Below are 19,012 nucleotides of genomic sequence, written 5' to 3'. Positions count from 1 at the left end.
CTAGACGTGTATATATATATAAATCTTGGGTTACGGTTTTAACACTAATGAGCACCGACATCGGAAATGCTAATAATGTGCTATTTAATATACGGGACATAATTCCCCAAACTCTTGTTATCCTATAATAAGTACTTTAAATTAAGTCAATCAAGAGCGATTTGCTTACATCACTGTGTACATAATTATAGGTATGAACACATCAGGCCGTGTGTATGAATGATCGTATTGTTGTTTTATGTAAACTAAGGACGGAAGACGTAATGTTTCCATGTTATATAAAACGTTGATCATGGTGGTTACCAGGAAGAAGAATTGTTAGGTTGTTGTTGTTTTTTTTGGAAAAATTACAGAATCTGTTTTGTAGACGTAGTTATTTGTATCATATATAAATACGCATGAATTCAAACAATAAAAATATTAACAGAGCAGTTGCGTTCTTGTTATAAAACTCAGACTCCACCTTGCAAAGGGTCAGGTGACAGTAGTGTTTTTAATTCTTTAATAGTTGACTCAGTATACGGTGAATTAAACATGTTGATTGTCCTGGTTGAGAAAAGAAAGTAGTTGAGTCTACTTTATAAAATTGATGTTTTTAAGCCTTAAATTTGAATAAAATATTTCATGACGAAAAGGTCCAAATATCTAAGTTTTTTATATCTTCTTGTATGCATTGAAACCGTGTGCTCAGTTCTGTCTTCTATTAATTTGCAGTGATTATTCTTGCTCGTTTAATGGCTTCAACGACAACGTTTTTTTACACACCTCACGAATATTTCTTTTCTCAGATGGGAAAAAAAAACACAACATTTAGTTTTACAAAATATAACAGTCTTAAAATGTATGTTATGAGTCGATATGCTGTACTAATCATAAACAAACTAAAACTGAATCAATTGTACACTTATGTTGCATCTTACGTGTGTCACCGTGAGTAGTTTAGAGACCAAATTCTGACGATTTGTTTTCAACATTGTTGAAATATGAATTTGAATCAAAGTGGCAGGTTTAGCCGTTTTACTTATTAGTAAAATATTAAAGTCTTCTATTGTCTGTAATAAGATTTCGTATATGGAATTCTATATACTTAAGGTTGAATCAAACTGGAAGATTTAGGCGTTTTACTTGTGAGAAAAGTTTTCAGTCTTCTATTCTCCGTAATAGGAGTTCGTATATAAAATGTTACATATTTGAGTTTACTTATAACCTGTAGAACATTAACCAAGAAGCACTTTATGATTCATTCTTCTGTATTGCGTGAAGTCGAATCTACACGGGATTCAAATATCTTATTTAGTTTAACAAAACAAAAACCTTTGAAATCACACAACTTTTGTGACCTAATCAGGCAGTGACTGAAACGGGTGTGCAACTGTGTTTATGGCAAAACTATATGCTGCTATCCCTAACTTTCAATTATTGACCAGAGAGAAGGCAGCCAGTCATCATAACCCTACCACCCATCTTCCATTTGTTATTTTGTCCTTATGGCAAAACTACCGTAAACTGCAGGGATTATTTTGTGGTATCGCAAAGATTCGAACCTGGTTGAAACAATTAATTTTAGGTAATACTAGCAAAATATTTTGTTGATATGTTACCTTATTTGTGATCAAGGACAATTGTATTGCTGACATCAGTACAGTTTTTGTTACTTATACAATTAACTTATGTCTCAAATTTTAATTGGGAATTTTCATAATTAACTATATGCATAAATTACCCGACTCTGTAACCGTCTGTCTATTAAAACAAAATGCTATATTATTTTATTAGCTTCATACGGAGGCTCATCTGAAATTCCAATACTGTTGAGTAATAACGTGTTATTAACTGCGGATGTTATACTGAACGTTTCCTCTATACACTGTAAAACATGAAAAATTAGGAAGTTTGCCATTGTGAACACTATTAAAACTAATGCAAAGACAGAAAAATAAAGACAAAAGACAAAAAAGTTCTTCCAAAGCTATTTATTTAACAGTGCGTCAAAATTTTCAGGCTAATTGAAAACCTATAAATAAGGCCTAACAGATTGATGCCTTCTTTATTCTTATCGGTATAGAAGGTGATTCTATCAAAAGTGTAATGATTAGTACTTGTAATGTTTACTAAGATATGGACCCACTTATTAGAAGTTTATATGAGTCATGCCATTAAAAATTTCTTTTAACCTTAATCTATTTAATGTTTAAAAAATGTAATGTGTAAAAATATTGATTGGTTTTAGCTTTCATATGCTACCTCTTGTACTTTTCATGCCTGCAATTTTTAAATTTATACAAAACAATATTTCTTTTCCCAGTTTTAAAGCAAAGTAAGAATGCTTTTAGTACCCAGTTGATAAGTTTAACTAACATGTTAAGATAATAATACCCCGATTAAGCTCCGTCACAGTGCATGCGGATGTTGAGACTTCTGTTTATTTACGTTGTGAAACACCGTGCTTCTAAAAAAAAAAAAAATACAGTTTTTTTTTCCGCTTTTATATACAAAATGTATATCTGGCTATCTACTGACATTAACAAATGTATATGGATCATGTCTGCAGCTGTTCGAGGCTTATATAGTAATATTATGAAGGAAAAGCACGAGTGCAAATTATTAAATATTATTTTTATTCAAGCACTAACACATTTAACCTTTGTCGATTTTTAACTGAAAACAATGCAATGTATTATATATCAGGTATAGTCCAATACAACTGTAGTATAATGTTCTTAAAAGTACATGTGTTTTTATTTATTGATGGTGGAAAAACACGTAGGTTCAAAAAGTCTTAGTATAAATGAATAAAAAACCGTATAACCCGAATGCGTTCGAAAGATGTACATTTCTTCTTCAGGGGTAAATTTTTATTCTTATTTCGTATGGAAAACCACCATAGGTTTCTGACATCGTTCCTAAATTTGAGCTACTGACCAAATGAAATTTTTCTGTGAAACTTAAGAAGGGAAATAAGTGTTTATATAGTGTAAAAACATGAGCAAAAAGTTTGAAAATATATTTTTATGTGATATCTTACGTTTACCTATAGATCCACACACTAGGTTCACGTTAGATTTCACCAAATAAATGTTCATTTCTTAGTGCATTAGTGAATGTGGTGTGTGTATGTATATTTGTGTGTGTGTGTGTGTGTGTGTGTATACTTGCAACAAAACACTGAAATGTCAGACTATTTAATTTTTTTCTCTAATTTATTAATTTCTTGTAACGGTTTCATGACTTCAAAGCTCACTCTTGAAAATACAGTTTTACTGAGAATCTATAACAAAATCTTACACATACCGTTTACTTTTTCAATTAAGCATAAATAATTGATATTAATTACATATATTTTCCAAACGTAAAAATGTATATCGTACACTTCGCCTATAAAATAAGTATATTAAAAATGCTTAAAAATAAATAAAATTAGTTTATTCAATATACTTTTTAAAACTAAAATCTTATTTTGATTATATTTTTTTCTTATTATTAAAAAATAGTATGCCTATTATTTTATTTCGTGCTCTTACTTACGTTTTTGTCTTTGTCATGATTTGGCAATTTCTATTGACTTTCGGTGGACTCAGCAGATAGTCCAACGTGACTTTGCTATAAGAAATACACACACCCCTATTGACTTTACACAACTACATATTTCCGCCCTTTTACTTAATGTATATTTAAAGTGCCGCTTAAAAAAGTTATAAAATATTTTTTAAAAAATAATCTTTCATGTTTCACCTTATATTCCCAAAAAGGGAAAACATTAAAATATGCTTCCTTTAGAATTTTTGTTTTTCATAATACATTCATTAAAATGTTTTTTGGAATATACTGTGTTTTTTTCAGGATATCTAACATAGAATTTACGTACATTTATCTTTTGTCCTAAATCATCTGTTTCATCAATATATAATTTACCACAATTTACACATTCTAAAAATATACATCCTATTCTTAGAATTAAAATTAAATTAGTTATTAATGAAAAGCAAAATTTCTTTATTATTGTTCTTTCTGTTTTGGGCCTTCCGCTAGTACAGCGGTATGTCTCCGGATTTACAACGCTCAAATCAGGGGTTCGATTCCCCTCGGTGGGCTGAGCAGATAGCCTTTGTGGCTTTGCTAAAAAGAAAACACACACACAAACACACTGTTTTTGGTAGATTTCATACAACCTAAATTCCGTAAAGGAATTTTTTTTCCTTTCAAAACTGTTCGTTTGTTTTTGAATTTCATGCAAAGCTACACAAGAACTATCTGCGCTAGCCATCCCTAATTTAGCAGTGTAAGACTAGAGGGAAAGTAGCTAGTCACCACCACCCACCGCCAACTCTTGGGCTACTCTTTTACCAATGAATAGTGGGATTGACCGTTAATTTATAACGCCCCCACGGCTGAAAGGGGGAGCATGTTTGATGTGACGGGAATTCAAACCCGCGACCCTCGGATTACGAATCGAGTGCCTTAACCACCAGGCCATGCAGGGCCCTTTCACAACTGAATACCTTTAGAAAATTCTCTTTCTTTAGGTTTATTCTATAATCCATACAAGTTTTTAGGTTGTCTTCTTTATAAAATAATTTTATTATATTTCAAAACACATATTTCAGTTTTTATTTACTATTTGTTTTAACTGTGTACTAACAAATGAAATATCAATATGCATATTTCAACTATAAATAAGTCACAACAATATGATATTATCTTTAGGTTCATTAATGTCTCTATTTAAATGTTTTTTTATCAAGAAAGTTATTCTTAGCAGTTTCAAAATCTTTTAATATAACGTTTTCCGAATAGACACACGTAACTTTATACGTTTGTGATGATTACTAAATAATCTAAATATCGATGACAATCAATGGATTTTAAAAAAAATGTCAGTGGTAATTTTCTTTTTTGATGAAACACGTGTTAAAACATTAAAAATGGCAAGTTTTAACTACCTCTTTCGAAGGCGAACTTAATTTCTTTGTTTATCGAAAGCAATCGTCTAGAAATATTTAAAATAAACGTTTTTACGTGAGCTACAATATTATCTTCAAAACAATTAGCTGGTATATTAAATAATTGTAAATCCCATTGATATTAGCATAAGTTCGAACGCCTTTTGTGTCCATTTGATGAAAGATTTGTTTTTAATAAATAAATATAATATTTTAAAATTTATATCTAAATCTTTATTGATCGAGGGATGAATTAATTATATACATTTAGCTAGAAAACGTTCCACAGCTTTAAGCCCATTGTCTTTTTCAACACTTGGATTCTGAGCTATCACGTCTAAATTTTGTTTGTGTTTTCGAATTTCGCACAAAGCTATACGAGGGCTATCTGCACTAGGTGTTCTAATTTAGCAGTATAAGAACAGAGGTGAGGCTAGTTATATCACCATCCACCCCCAACTCTTGAGTCATTCTTTTACAAACGAATAGTTTGATTGACCGTCACATTATAACGCCCCTACGGCTGAAAGGGCGAGCATGTTTGTTGTGATGGGGATTCGAACCCGTGACTCCTGAATTACAAATCGAGCACTCTAACCACCTGGCCATGTCGGACCACCCATGTCTAAAGAAACAAAAATTATTTTTAAAAATAATTTTCCAAAAAAAATTGAAAATTATCCCGAACAAGACGAGGAGATGAAAAAGGTTTTGAAACAGTATATCCGGAACGTCACCTAAATGTTCGGTAATTTTTATTACCTCCCACAATCAATTTTCCTGAAATATTAGGAAGTGTTCCAACGATAATACATTAACCCCCTTTGATTTATTGAGCTTAGTAAGTACATAAAAGTATCCAATTTCTTAACTTTATTGATTAACACTGTTGAGCCACGTTGTTTCACAACATGAAATGTAAACATGTATTTCATGCACACATGTTATCATTCTACTTAATGTTATCGAACTGTCTATCGAATTATTTTTGTCTTATCATTCTTACAAGGCTACACAAAGCTAATATATTTTTGACGTAATGCTGTTTCTGGACGTTAGTTGTTGTTGTTTTTCTAGGTATCTCTATCTTTTTCAGGGTGTTTGTATGCACATAATTATACACTGATAGCGTCAACGTCAATCGTAATAGCTTCAAACCATCGCTGATGATTGGACCGCGAAAGGCAACCTACACTCTGAGCCTTCATTGTTGTGTAAACTGTGAACAATTAACTGAGTGTGTAGAAAGAACTATTACACCTTCTACTTGAGGTGTCTCTTATGTCTGCTACGAGAAACACCTTTTGATGAGACGGGCTCTAAATGAATCAAGTATACTAGAGTACAAGAACCTGAAATCCATTAATCAAGATAGTCCTCGACGGCTTTTAGAGAGTAAACTTCAAGTATGACTAATACGCTTAGTTATACCATTATTTCGTTAACCGCTCTTTATTTACACCAGACGAGGGTGATTATATAGGTCGAATGGGTGGGGGCAGTTTTATTCCATTATGAAGTACAGAGTCACGTGGTATTCAAAATTATTTTGAATTGAGTTAAGAAATAAAAACTCCCTAATCTTAATATATAATACATTAGTATACTAAGTATAGTTTATTTGTTATCAAAGACATGTCTAATCTCCAGTACAGGTTGTCTAACAAATTATTTTATGAAGATATGAAATACATACATGTGTCCATGGCATATGTAATCCGTGAAAAGCTCAGGAAGAGATAGAAAAATGTACTGAATGCGATCTGCTAAGTAGATAGAATTATACGTTGCCAGTTACGACTTCACATGTTAATCTATTTCACTTAGTACAGTACAATCTGAATAACCAGTTTAAGGACGATGGACCTTAAGAATATAATAGCTTCATGTATTTACCTGATTTTTAAAGAACAACTGCACTCGTCTTAATGGGCTTAACCTTTTTCAACTCTGATTGTTAGTACCGTCTTTTCTTTTTTTTACGCAAATGGAGATTTCAGTTACTTTTCATTGGAAAATCATTAAGGTGTTGTTGAGTTCATGGGTCTTTTCCATTCACCAATGTAATTAATTTACATAAAATTAGCAAGACAAATAACACAATGGCTCTAAAGACAAATGTTACTGAGTACCATTCAGTTATATTAAAAGTTCTCATAGAATTAGAATAACATTGTTAAGGTCACATAGGCATCAAATTCCCTGAAGTAGTCACGTGTAAATAAAAACAAGCCTTTTACCATTCTTCTCAAGAATCTGATACAAACTTCATCTCGTCTTAAGTTGCAGTGTTGGAATGTTGCAAAGAGAAAACAAAAACAAAAAAAAAGCTATTAATAAAAAAATGTAGTTGTATGTGGTTATGATGGGTGACTTCTGAACAGAGTTACATTTGTGATTGTAGATGTGAAATTGTATATCATTAAGCATGGCTTCACACCTGAACAGAGTTACAGTCTGATTATAGATATGAATTTGTATATCATTAAAAATGGCTTCACATCCGAACAGAGTTAGTCTGATTGTAGATGTGAGCTTGTATATCATTAAAATCGGCTTCACATCCGAACAGAGTTACAGTCTGATTGTAGATGTGAACTTGTATATCATCAAAAATCGAGTTAGTTTGTTGTTAAACGAAAGCTCCATAATAATCTGTTTGTGCTTTATCTACCCGCAGGTATCGAAACCTTCCATTTAGTATTATCTAGCCCTTAGACTAGCAATTACCCATCGGTGGGAGGGAGTAAGTGACACGTAGCACGAGTAAAAGAAACACGTAAACGTTCACTTCTTTCTATTATGTTAATGAAGACAAATGATTTACATACACACAACTACGTTACTTCTACACTGACACCTCTGTTTATTTGCACCAAATTTCTATCACACTCTCTACTTATCAGAATTGGCAGTCAGTCAAAACTGTAAATTAAAATTTGAGGTATGAAGACAATGGTTTTTGTTGCATATTTTTCAAAAAAATGTATGATAGCCAGAAACAGGATATACGTATTACAGCTTCCGGTTAACTTTTAAAACAAATCTTAACAGCATTTCGTAGAATGAATAAACCTTATTATATCCTGAAAACCAACTGCAAGGTATCTCGACGTTTTCTTCATTTGTACGATTGTTATATTTCTCTTCTTTGTTAATCTATTTTTTGATGACTCCATTCTATATTTCAACATAACCCACAAAGATAATTACTCCTAAAAAACACATAATTATGTGACTGTTGATAGCAAGTGAACACGTTAACAATAGTGATCTTCATAAGTAATGGTCATTAAATTTAAATTTATAAGTGATGTCATTCGCTATAGACACCAGCAAAGATCAGCGAAAACTGTTAAGATATCCGACGTCATGCGTAGAAGGTTAACAATCAATCAGTACGGCCACAAAAAGTGGTAATCTTCAAATACACAACAGACATGAGACTCGGCTGAATTGTTTAGTGGTAGAACCCACGTGCTCTGCTGAGATGGTAGAGAATTAGATATTTCATTATTCAAAAAGACAGGACTGGCGGGCCGACGGGTTGTTATGAAAATTCGTTACGGTAACGAGAGGGTACAGTAGTGGCATCTATCCACATTAGACGTTCCCAAAGGAGGAATAAAACAAAAACCAATTTCATTCGGTGAGGTGAGAAAATGAAGTTTACCGGAATGAAAATACTTTCTTATCTATACAGCGTTCACTGTGGACAGCGTTGTCGGGGATGGGGGGGATGAGGGGTGCAGCGATAGGGTTGAATAGGGAAGGAGATTGGGCTGAGTTGTTTGTTGTACAAAGTTGGGCGACATTTTCGCTCTCTGCTTTTATGCATTATTTATAAATGAACGAAGGAACAATTCATAAGGTTTCACAGAACACATTTTTCCCTTTATTACCAACGGGAATGCAGTGTATTTCTAGCAAAGCAGTCTAATTATGTAGTCTCGGTGGAGAACGTGTTCGTTTGTCCTGGTCCGTTGCCTCGTGGAAACCGTGTATGTACCATCACTGACTAATAGATAAGTAACATTTCTAACGAAACTTCTTAGAATTCATTTATATATCCATCTGTTTACTACAGCAGTTGTTGGATCGAACAGTTTTTGTTCTCAGCCAGTTGTAAGTTTTATTACTGTTCGTAGCCATTGTTTCTTGTAAATTATTATGTATACACAAAAACAATACTTATTTAGGTTCTGAATGTAAGAAGCTCAACCACAACAAAATAATACGCTTTTCTCACTGTATTTTTGCCCGTGTGTATGTAGCTTACTAGAGAATCAGCAACGTATTATTTTTTCAAGTTCATATTCTTACACGTATCGGACATAATTATTATATATCTATTATACAGGTATTATATCCATTATATTGTAATACAACTTCGGACATTTTGGTATGTCTAAGACGATAGCGATTCCCGCAGTTAATATAAAGTGTTTAAACAAATAGGGTCATACCTATAGATACTGTTATCACCGTACAGTATACAGAATCTAACTGATTAATCTACGCAACTTTAATATTAGTTGAGTATAATTTAATTTGATGAGTCTCGGATTCGAAAAAAAACAAAGCAACAAAAAAAATCTTTACAGAGCATAAACTGATAAGCTTTCCAGTATGTGCTCATCACAAACTAAACTGAAAATTAAGTACAAATTTATGAATGATTATTCTAATTTGGCATTAATCTATACATATGCGTTAGAATGTTTGATAAATGGCATCTTTAATGACATATTTTTTTTCTTTAAATTTGTTATTCATGTTTTATTAATCTGTACATCAAATTACATGTTTATCGACATATAACTTATGTTTTTACCTATTTTGTTCTAAAGTTGTGTTCCCCATGAATCAACGGTAAGATTCTGGATTCGATTTCCGCGGCTAACGGGTCACCAAATGTACAGCTTTCCGTCAAAAACAAACAAACCAAAAATAGTTAGATTATTACTTCTCTACTTTCTTCAACCCCCGTTAAATTGAACATGCTCGCCCTTTCAGTCGTGGGGGCTTTATAATGTGACAGTCAATCCCACTATTCGTTGGTAAAAGAGTAGTCCAAGAGTTGGCGGTGGGTGATAAAGACTAGCTGCCTTCCTTCTAGTCTTACACTGCTAAATTAGGGACGGCTAGCGCAGATAGCTCTCTTGTAGCTTTAAGAAATACATTAAGTATTTCTTAAAATTAAAGAAACAGGTTTTAGGAGAACATACACAATATTGCAATCATGATGTTTCAGTCATATTATATCAATTTTCTAGTACACAGTATAACAATTTTAAGGATTGTTTAAAGAACTCTCATGTTTATTTGTTCCATGAAATATTACTAGCTCATTTGAAAGTAGAATAAATCAGTAAATTTTGGTTATTACTCTAAAGAAATACATTACACCTTTTGTTATAAGAATAAACGATTAAGGCCTTATTTACATACTTTAAGTATACATGTCCGTGTCTGTCTGTGTGTTTGTGGTTATATAAAGTGAAGCGCAATTCCTTTTAAAACCTAAGAAAATGGTGTTTGGATGTTTTGTATATTCTCATAATACGTTCTTTACATGCAAGAACTCCAATGAATTTTGCATTAATTTGTGGGCAAGGCCTCCACGCTGCTGTGTAAGTTTTCTTTGAAACTAGAAGATAATGAACTGTTTTCTGAAATACTAAATCTATATTTACATATATCTCCCCCCTTTATTTTTTATCATAATAGGTTTTCATTTTACAGGACTCTCACGGAAAATTTACAATTCCAATTGCTCTACGTAAGACTTTATTATGACTGATAATACACATTAAAGAAAATATACGTAAATAAATTAGTAAATATATGTATGTATGAATATGTATATATGTGTGTGTGTGTGTAAAATATAAAATCTCGGGTCAGTCGTTTGCGACTACTTAATTGATTGATAATTGTAGTGTTTAGTAATTACATACACCAAAGCAGAAGGGAGTTTGGTTTGGTGAAAGGAAACGCCTGTGATTACAGTGTTTATATTACCTTACGTTGTATAACTTGGGCTGAAATAAGGGTCAGGATGCATCTGTCTTCGTTACTCATTCAATACCGCTCACCACAACAACGTATGTATACAAACTCTTCAGTATTTCACTATGAAGTAATGGCTCATATAGTATATACATATCTCTATGACAGACCATTTCTTTCCCCATTTCTCTGTGTGTTCTCTCCCCCCCCCTACAGATTTAAATTATCACTGCTTGCGTGATACAGACTCCAAACAAGATTGTACGTAATGATTTCAAATGAGGGCCGTGTAATCAAACTTAGGTGTATTGAAAGAAAAAAATATATAAATTAAAATCACTTGTTGTAGTAATTGAAACCCAGTGACGTATTTTAACTTAAACGGGAGATTTTGAAATAAAAGGTAAAGGTAAATGGTTTTAACTATTGCTCTACGTATTATATTTTTGAAACACTAGAAATGTCATGTTTGGACGTCTTTGTTAACCTACGTTCTTCTGGTTTTTGGTTGTATGTACAAAAGAAACAGGTTTGAAGACAGAGTGGAAATAAGTTCTTGTAACAGAATGGTGCTGCGGTTTCCAAGACCAGGCAAACAACAGGGTGAAAATGTCATATTTCTCAAACAAAATGCAAGTTTTCCTTAGATATATATATATAGCACAGTTTCTTTATTTTTGTTGCAAGAAATTAGGAAATATATTTTTAAAAATCACACAATCTGATATTGTGATTGCATAACTATGTAGTTTAATTTCTAAATGCCACTTTTGTCACTTCTTGTTTTCCGTAAGCACAACAACAACAACAAACTTGTTTGTTTGTTTGTTTTGAATTTCGCGCAAAGCTATACGAGGGCTATCTGTGCTAGCCGTCCCTACTTTTGCAGTGTAAGACTAGAAGGAGACCGCTAGTCATCACCAATTCTTGGACTACTCTTTTACCAACGAATAGTGGAATTGATCTAGCATTATAATGGCACTACGGCTGAAAGGGCGAGCATGTTTGGTGTGACAGGGATTCGAACTCGTGACCCTCGGATTACGAATCGAATACTTTAACCACCTGGCTATGTCGGCCCAAAAAAATTGTTTAGAAAAAGATTCCTTTTACCCAGGCAAAAGTTTCAGAAAGAAATGCATGTTCCATAAGCATGCATATATCTATATATGTGTGTAACGTGGTGTGAGAAAACTTTTCTTCAGACATTGACATGATCCAGACCTCAAAATTAGCTTTTTTTTTACTCTTCTTCAAAATTTACATCCGGTTTCTTTCTAAAGGATGTTTATTCTAAATATTTAAACAAAACAGGACTGTTTATCGATTGGCTGCGTCTTTATGATGACACGAAAAAGACCATACAGTATTTCTGATCACACATTCTATATCGTTTATCTTCTTGTCATACAAAAATAAACAGGACAACATGTTCAACATAGAGATAAGATTGTGTTATGAAGCGCCACCTATATGTCATAAAATTAGTGGTAGGAGAATTAGGTTAACAATCACTCATTAATTTAAAAATAATGTAGTTATTGTGAAATACCCTTCCTGTGTGTGTATCTGCAGATATTTGATTTTTTTCTTCTTTTACTTTTAATTAACAAATCTCAGAGCTGATTGGACAGAATAATACGATTGTATGAATTTGTTCTCAGTGAAAGTTTTTTGCTAGCAAGAAAATTTATTAGGCATTTATCATACATTTTACATGTACGCATATCTATGTACGTAGTACTTAAAAGAAAGTGAAGAGACGAATAATATAACGTAAAAAGTGGCATTCTGAAATATCTAGCTATGTGTGATTAACCCTAACAAATTTCTTACCATATCTCCACAAATTATGAAGTTATTAAAAGCATATAACCAACTGACGACAAATGGTGTAATGGTGTTCTCACAATATAAAATACTGAAAATTATATTGGTAGACTGTATAGTATATTTAAATGTCGAGTAATCATATGGCGTCATACGTGGAATATTCATCGTAGCATAAATTCTAAATTGCAGAACTAAAGCCTGGTTATTATTGTAGTGATTTGTGGAAAGGAAGGTCCAAGATTCGAGTTCATAGTATGCCGCTGAGCACATTATGCACTTTCAGCTATGGATGTGTTGTGGAAGTCACGTTATATCCTGCTTCTCGATGAATGTTACTGGCTGATTCCCTTCTTCTGGTCAACAGTTGAAAATTAGGAATGGCTCTTCTGAAATCTTAGGGTCTTTTATCTGTTCAGTTCATTTCTCGCAAAAGTTGCCGTTCTGGTTGGAAAATATCAAATACTAGATCAAATGCAACAACAATTGCAAAAAGAAACTTCCATTGTTTATTAGCATGCAGGACTGTAACAGTGTTAGTCAGTCTGATTTGTGGTCATAGTGCCCCTCCCCCTGTTATTTCTAAAAGGGTGAAAAACAGTACGTCATAGTCATAAAAAAGGGTGACATGTGAACCTTTCGGAGGTCTAAAACCTCCTGAAACCTCAACTGTTGGGGAAACACTGCTCTAATAATTTGATAAAGTAATAACATATTTTTCATACCTCGTTAACAATGTACTTATTATTATTGAGTGCATGTACACAACTACTCTTGTTTTTTCTTTTAAAAACTTAAAATGTAAGCGCATTAGAAATACACAATACGTTTGACCACTTTGTTTCCTCTTCGGTCATTGGTTGATCAGTTTGAAACGAATAATATGGAACGAAATAGGTTGATCAGTTTTAACGATATTTATTTATGTTTATACAAAATTTTTAAAATATCTTTCACACTCACCATCAACAGATAGTACTATAATGTAAATAAATGGTATATTCGATGGTGAATTTAAGACCTTAAAACGCTAAATAACGGATTTTTGTTACCCGTGGTGAGTACACCACAGCAGGTATAACCCATTGTGTGGTCTTGTGCTTAATAAATTTGTATGTAGCATTATTCTAAAAATGAAAAGAAAAAGTGGAGAATATTTGAATGTTGGTTTACTAGAAATGAACGGTGTATGGCCAAGAAGTACTTTTTAAAGTAGACTTGGTTTGGGGAACTTTATATTCTTTACCAACTTCACATGTATGATAAAATGGCAATAAAATCATGTACCGTCGAAAAAATGGTTCGGTTCTTGAGTTTCTAAAATTGAATTGTTGACTGATAAATGTCTCATGGCGCAATCCGAGGGTCGAGGGTTCGAATCCCGGTCGCACCAAACATGCTCACCCTTTCAGCCGTGGGGGCGTTATAATGTGACGGTCAATCCCATTATTCATTGGGAAAAGAGAAGCCTAAGAGTTGCCAATGGATGGTGATGATTACCTGCCTTACCTCTAGTCTTACACCACTCAGCTTGCATCCTGAGATGACATCATTTTCAGGGCCACCATGACCAGGTGGTTAGGGAGTTATAATGTTGCGGTTAATCCCACTATTCGTTGGTAAAAGAGTAGCCCGAGAGTTGGCGGTGGGTGGTGATGACTAGCTGCCTTCCCTCTATTCTTACACTGCTAAATTAGGGACGGCTAGTGCAGATAATCCTCGAGCAGCTTTGCGCGAAATTCAAAAACAAACAGAAAGTCTGATAGAGAAAGAACGACAATTGAGCCATCAAACTACATGATGTTTGTTTGTTTTTGAATTTCGCACAAAGCTACTCGAGGGCTATCTGCGCTAGCCGTCCATAATTTAGCAATGTAAGACTAAAGGGAAGGCAGCTAGTCATCATCACCAACTACTAAGTCTTGGGCTACTCTTTTACCAACGAATAGTGGGATTGAACGCAACATTATAACGCCCCCACGGCTGAAAGGGCGAGCATGTTTGGTGCGAGCGGGATTCGAACCCGCGACCCTCGGATTACGAGTCTAACGCCTTAACACATTTGGCCATGCCACTACATGATGACTGAATTAGTTTAGTTTCGACCATTCACTATACTTTGCTCTATCATTGCCACTTAAATACACACGTGCGTTTAAACTGTTGATATACTGTTAGTGTAACAGTCAAATTCAACTATTAGATTCGTCAAACGTAGTTCAAAAGTTGGCTGCTAGTTCGTAATTAAAGACGGCTATAACCGGATAACTCTTGTGAACGTACGCATGACAATTCTGAAATCAAAGAATTCATCATTTTACCTATAAGCCCATATGATAATACCCAGTCCCAACTTGTACATATCCACTTCTAATGTACGCAAAGTTAATATTGACACTTTTGTGACCTAGGGGGAACGCCTGACACACGGTTACAACTCATGAAATATCCTCCTGTGAATAGGGCAGGCGCGAAAATGTTTGTGGAGAAACAACCAAAAGCCTCTACCTCCCACTGTAATATTACAGGAAACGTGATTTTACCATATTAATTATCCTCCCCCTATAGTAGTTTCTTTTCGTGATATTACGTAAAACAATCCGAAACATGATTTCGTCTTATTAATGTAATTATTTAGCGTAATATTTTACTTGTTTTCCACGGGATCAGCGATACGTCTGAAGGTTTAATAACACCAAAAATCGAGTTTCAATCCCCGTGGTGAAGTAGCACAGTAACAGACAGCCCATTGTGCTGTTTCGCGTTTAACAAGTAAACAAACAAAAGCAAAATTAATATTTTATTCATTTGATTTACAGGAAAGAACTATAAATGTGATTTTATCTAATTAGTGTTATAGTTCATTCATCTGTCATAACATTAATATCGTTCGACGAAGGGGGAGATATTCTTGCACATGACCTTCATATGCCTACCTACTCTACTGACGTTGTTGACATGTTTAAATCCTGTCTGTCTTCTTGATTTCCTTGTTCGGTGTTGCAAATATTCTGGAAACGTTTACGTTGGTCTATAATAATAATTTGCTTAACACCATGAAGGTGATTATTTCTTTGTTTTTGAAATTCGCGGAAAGCTGTACAAGGGCTAGTTGCGCTAGCCGTCCCTAATTGAGCAATATAAAACTAGAGGGAAGGCAGCTAGTTATTACCACCCACCGCCAACTCTTGGGCTACTATTTTACCAACGAATAGTGGGATTAACCGCAACACTATAACTCCCTAACCACCTGGTCATGGTGGCCCTGAAAATGATGTCATCTCAGGATGCAAGCTGAGTGGTTTTAATTCAGTTTTATTTTTATGTGGCTTGGTGATAATACTATAGTATTATATCGATAGTAGTTACAGAAGCTAAAAGTAAGTTTAGATGTAGTATACGTTCAATGAATGTTACCAAAAAAAAACTAGCACAATTTGAAAGTAATGCGAACTAAACACACACACTCAAACTCTCGTCATTTAGTCAGTACCAAAGCAGTCTGACTATACCAGCTTCCATTCCACGTAAACACTGCTTTCAAAATCATGTGTAAAAAAATACACTCTCCTCTTCGGGAGTTCAGCGGTGTTTTAGAGCTTACAACGTTATAATGTACTCGGATTTGATCACGAGTTGCAGATGTGTGCCTAACAATAAAGAAAACAAAGCAAAAAGTCGCACAAATCACGTAGTTACTGCTTGGGTTTATTTATTATGTTTATCAAATTTCAACTAGCTGTTAATTAAGATAAAATGCAAGGAATTTTCAGTTACATGAAAGGAGACATCTACTGGTGATAAAAGAGAATAATTAGCTAAGTTTGTTAACAGTTTGAATGTAACCCTATTACACAGAACTAGAAAGGCAAGTAGAACCGAAAATCTAATAATATATTCAGAAGTAATTACTGGAGCATTTCTACTTTTTCAAGAAGAATATCTGTATTATTAAGTTGTGCAGGTACTTTATTCATGAAGGATGTACAATCTTCACAAGTAACCATGGCAACGTGGTATTTGATGAGTTACAAATAGGAACAACAGGCAGGCTATGAAGGAACGTCAGACTTACATAGTCTGTGTACTTGGGAACTCTGGTATATATAAGCCCTTTCACTTTAAGATCTTTAATTGTTTATTTTGTTTTTGTCTCAAGTTTTTAGTGGAGGCTTTTTCTGAATGTTTGCGAACAAAAAAAAAATAGTATTTCCTCAACTGACTGAGTCTATGAAGCAGTTTACACAACCACAAATTATTTCCTCTTGTCACTGACGTCTACAGTTACTTCTTTGGTATTATTTACCTATTACAAGCCTAAAACGATAATCTCGCAATTTTTATTACTTTTTTTAGAAACTTCTTCTGTGCACTTCTCAAATTTAATTTTGGTAATTTCGTTAGTTATTGGAGTAATACTTATCCGTAAAGTTAAAGTGGGTTTGGATGAAAGATGATAGGACGTTTGTCTTCAGAGTTTTTGTCAATATTATTTCCGATAGCCTTTTCCAACTTTATACTAATAGAATAGAGAGAAAGTAGCTAGTTGACAGCATTCGATTCCAGCTCTCAGGTTTCTCTTGTCTGACCGAATGTCAGAATTTGACCATTACTCTTATATGGGCCCGAAAGCGCAAAGCAAGTTTTTTGCAGCAACGAGATGACCATCATGAATCATAGGATTCAGTGTCCGAACACGGTAACATCTGGAACACATCTACTTCTTGCTTACAATAACATTAACGTCCTCAAAAGTTCTTTCAGTTGTCCAGTTAATTACAAACATTGTTACTATTAAAAACAGTATTATCTAGATTTCAAGTGACGTAATAAAGATTGGTTTGGTTTGGTTTGTTTTGAATTTCGCGTAAAGCTACACGAGAGCTATCTGCGCTGTATAAGATTAGAGGGAAGGCAGCTAGCCATCACCACCCTCCGCCAACTATTGGGCTACTCTTTTACCAACGAATAGTGGGATTGACAGTATAATTATAACGCCCTCACGACTGAAAAGGCGAGCATGCTTGGTGTGACAGGGATTCTAACCCGCAACCCTCGGATTACTAGTCGAGCGCCTTAATCATCTAGCCATACCGGGCCAGGCATAATCAAGATATCCAGTATTATGGAAAACCTTTTTGAAGAATATAACATGGTATTATTAAAGTTTGAGCCATTGTTTTGTACATTAATACACGACTAGAGTAAATGTACAGGTTGGATTAGAGTTCTGATCTATAACGTATCGTTGAAATGCTCGAATCGGTGCCACTGGACACTTAACCGAAATGGATATTCTATTTCTGGATGTTGTGATCAGTTTGTTTTGTTTTTTTAAATAATATCTTCTGACTTAATCATATTGCTATAGAAATCCCCTCCCCAGTGGTACAGTGATATGTCTTTGAACTTATACCTCTAGAAACCGGGTTTAAATACTCGTGGTGGACAGAGCACAAATAACTCTTTGTCTAGCTTTGGACTTAATGACAAATAAACAATTACACAGAAGAGTAGTTTGATCTAAACTAACGTGATATTATTTTGCATTTTTATGTATAAGTATAGAACTCTGATTTGAAACTAGCTTTTGTGTTTTTAATCTGTGAAAATGAAAAACATATATATAAAAGATATAAAAAATACTTTCATTTCGAATACAGAGACTGAGTACTTTATATATTAAAACTATTCTGGAATGTCACACCGTTATAGTCCATGTTGTCCACGTCCAGTCGTGTTCCTCCTGACGATCGCGCTTCCTGAAAATTGCCATGCAGCATAGTTTTCATTGCAAAAGGCTCCATCGTAAGATTGTTGTGTTCCAAGCACACCACTCCTCCCTGATATCTTTTCATAACCCGTATAGTATACGGCTTCCACAGTGGCACAGTGGTATGACACAAAAGTCAACAGCGAAAGTCATTGTGCACGTAAAGTGAAGTATTCTTTTTCTAATTTTAAATTTTAATGTTAACATTTATCTGAAGAAGATGTTAATAACATATATATACAATATCATAATAATATGGAACAATCTTCTTACGGAACAATTATGAAAGCCTTTTGGAATTTGACCCCAAAGTGCATCTTTCACCTCACCGTTATCTTTGTTACATACCTTTCATTCCACCTTGAACAATTACCCTCTACACTAACCTTCAATAGATGTTTTTCATCTCACTGTTACTTTATTACCTACCTTTTACTCCACCTTGATTAGTCATTCT

The 19,012-nt window shown here is 33.9% G+C and overlaps 1 protein-coding gene across 6 annotated transcripts in view; it reads left to right on the top strand.

The window, feature by feature from the left end:
• The window catches only part of LOC143239838 (zinc finger protein basonuclin-2-like), a 227,465-nt gene that overhangs the window by 120,770 nt on the left and 87,683 nt on the right, over window positions 1–19,012 (top strand). The gene's annotated exons all lie outside the window — the stretch shown is intronic.

Source organism: Tachypleus tridentatus, chromosome 13 (genome assembly GCF_004210375.1).
Source record: "Tachypleus tridentatus isolate NWPU-2018 chromosome 13, ASM421037v1, whole genome shotgun sequence".
In the NCBI taxonomy this organism is placed as follows: domain Eukaryota; kingdom Metazoa; phylum Arthropoda; class Merostomata; order Xiphosura; family Limulidae; genus Tachypleus; species Tachypleus tridentatus.
This window is presented reverse-complemented; position numbering and strand designations above follow the sequence as displayed.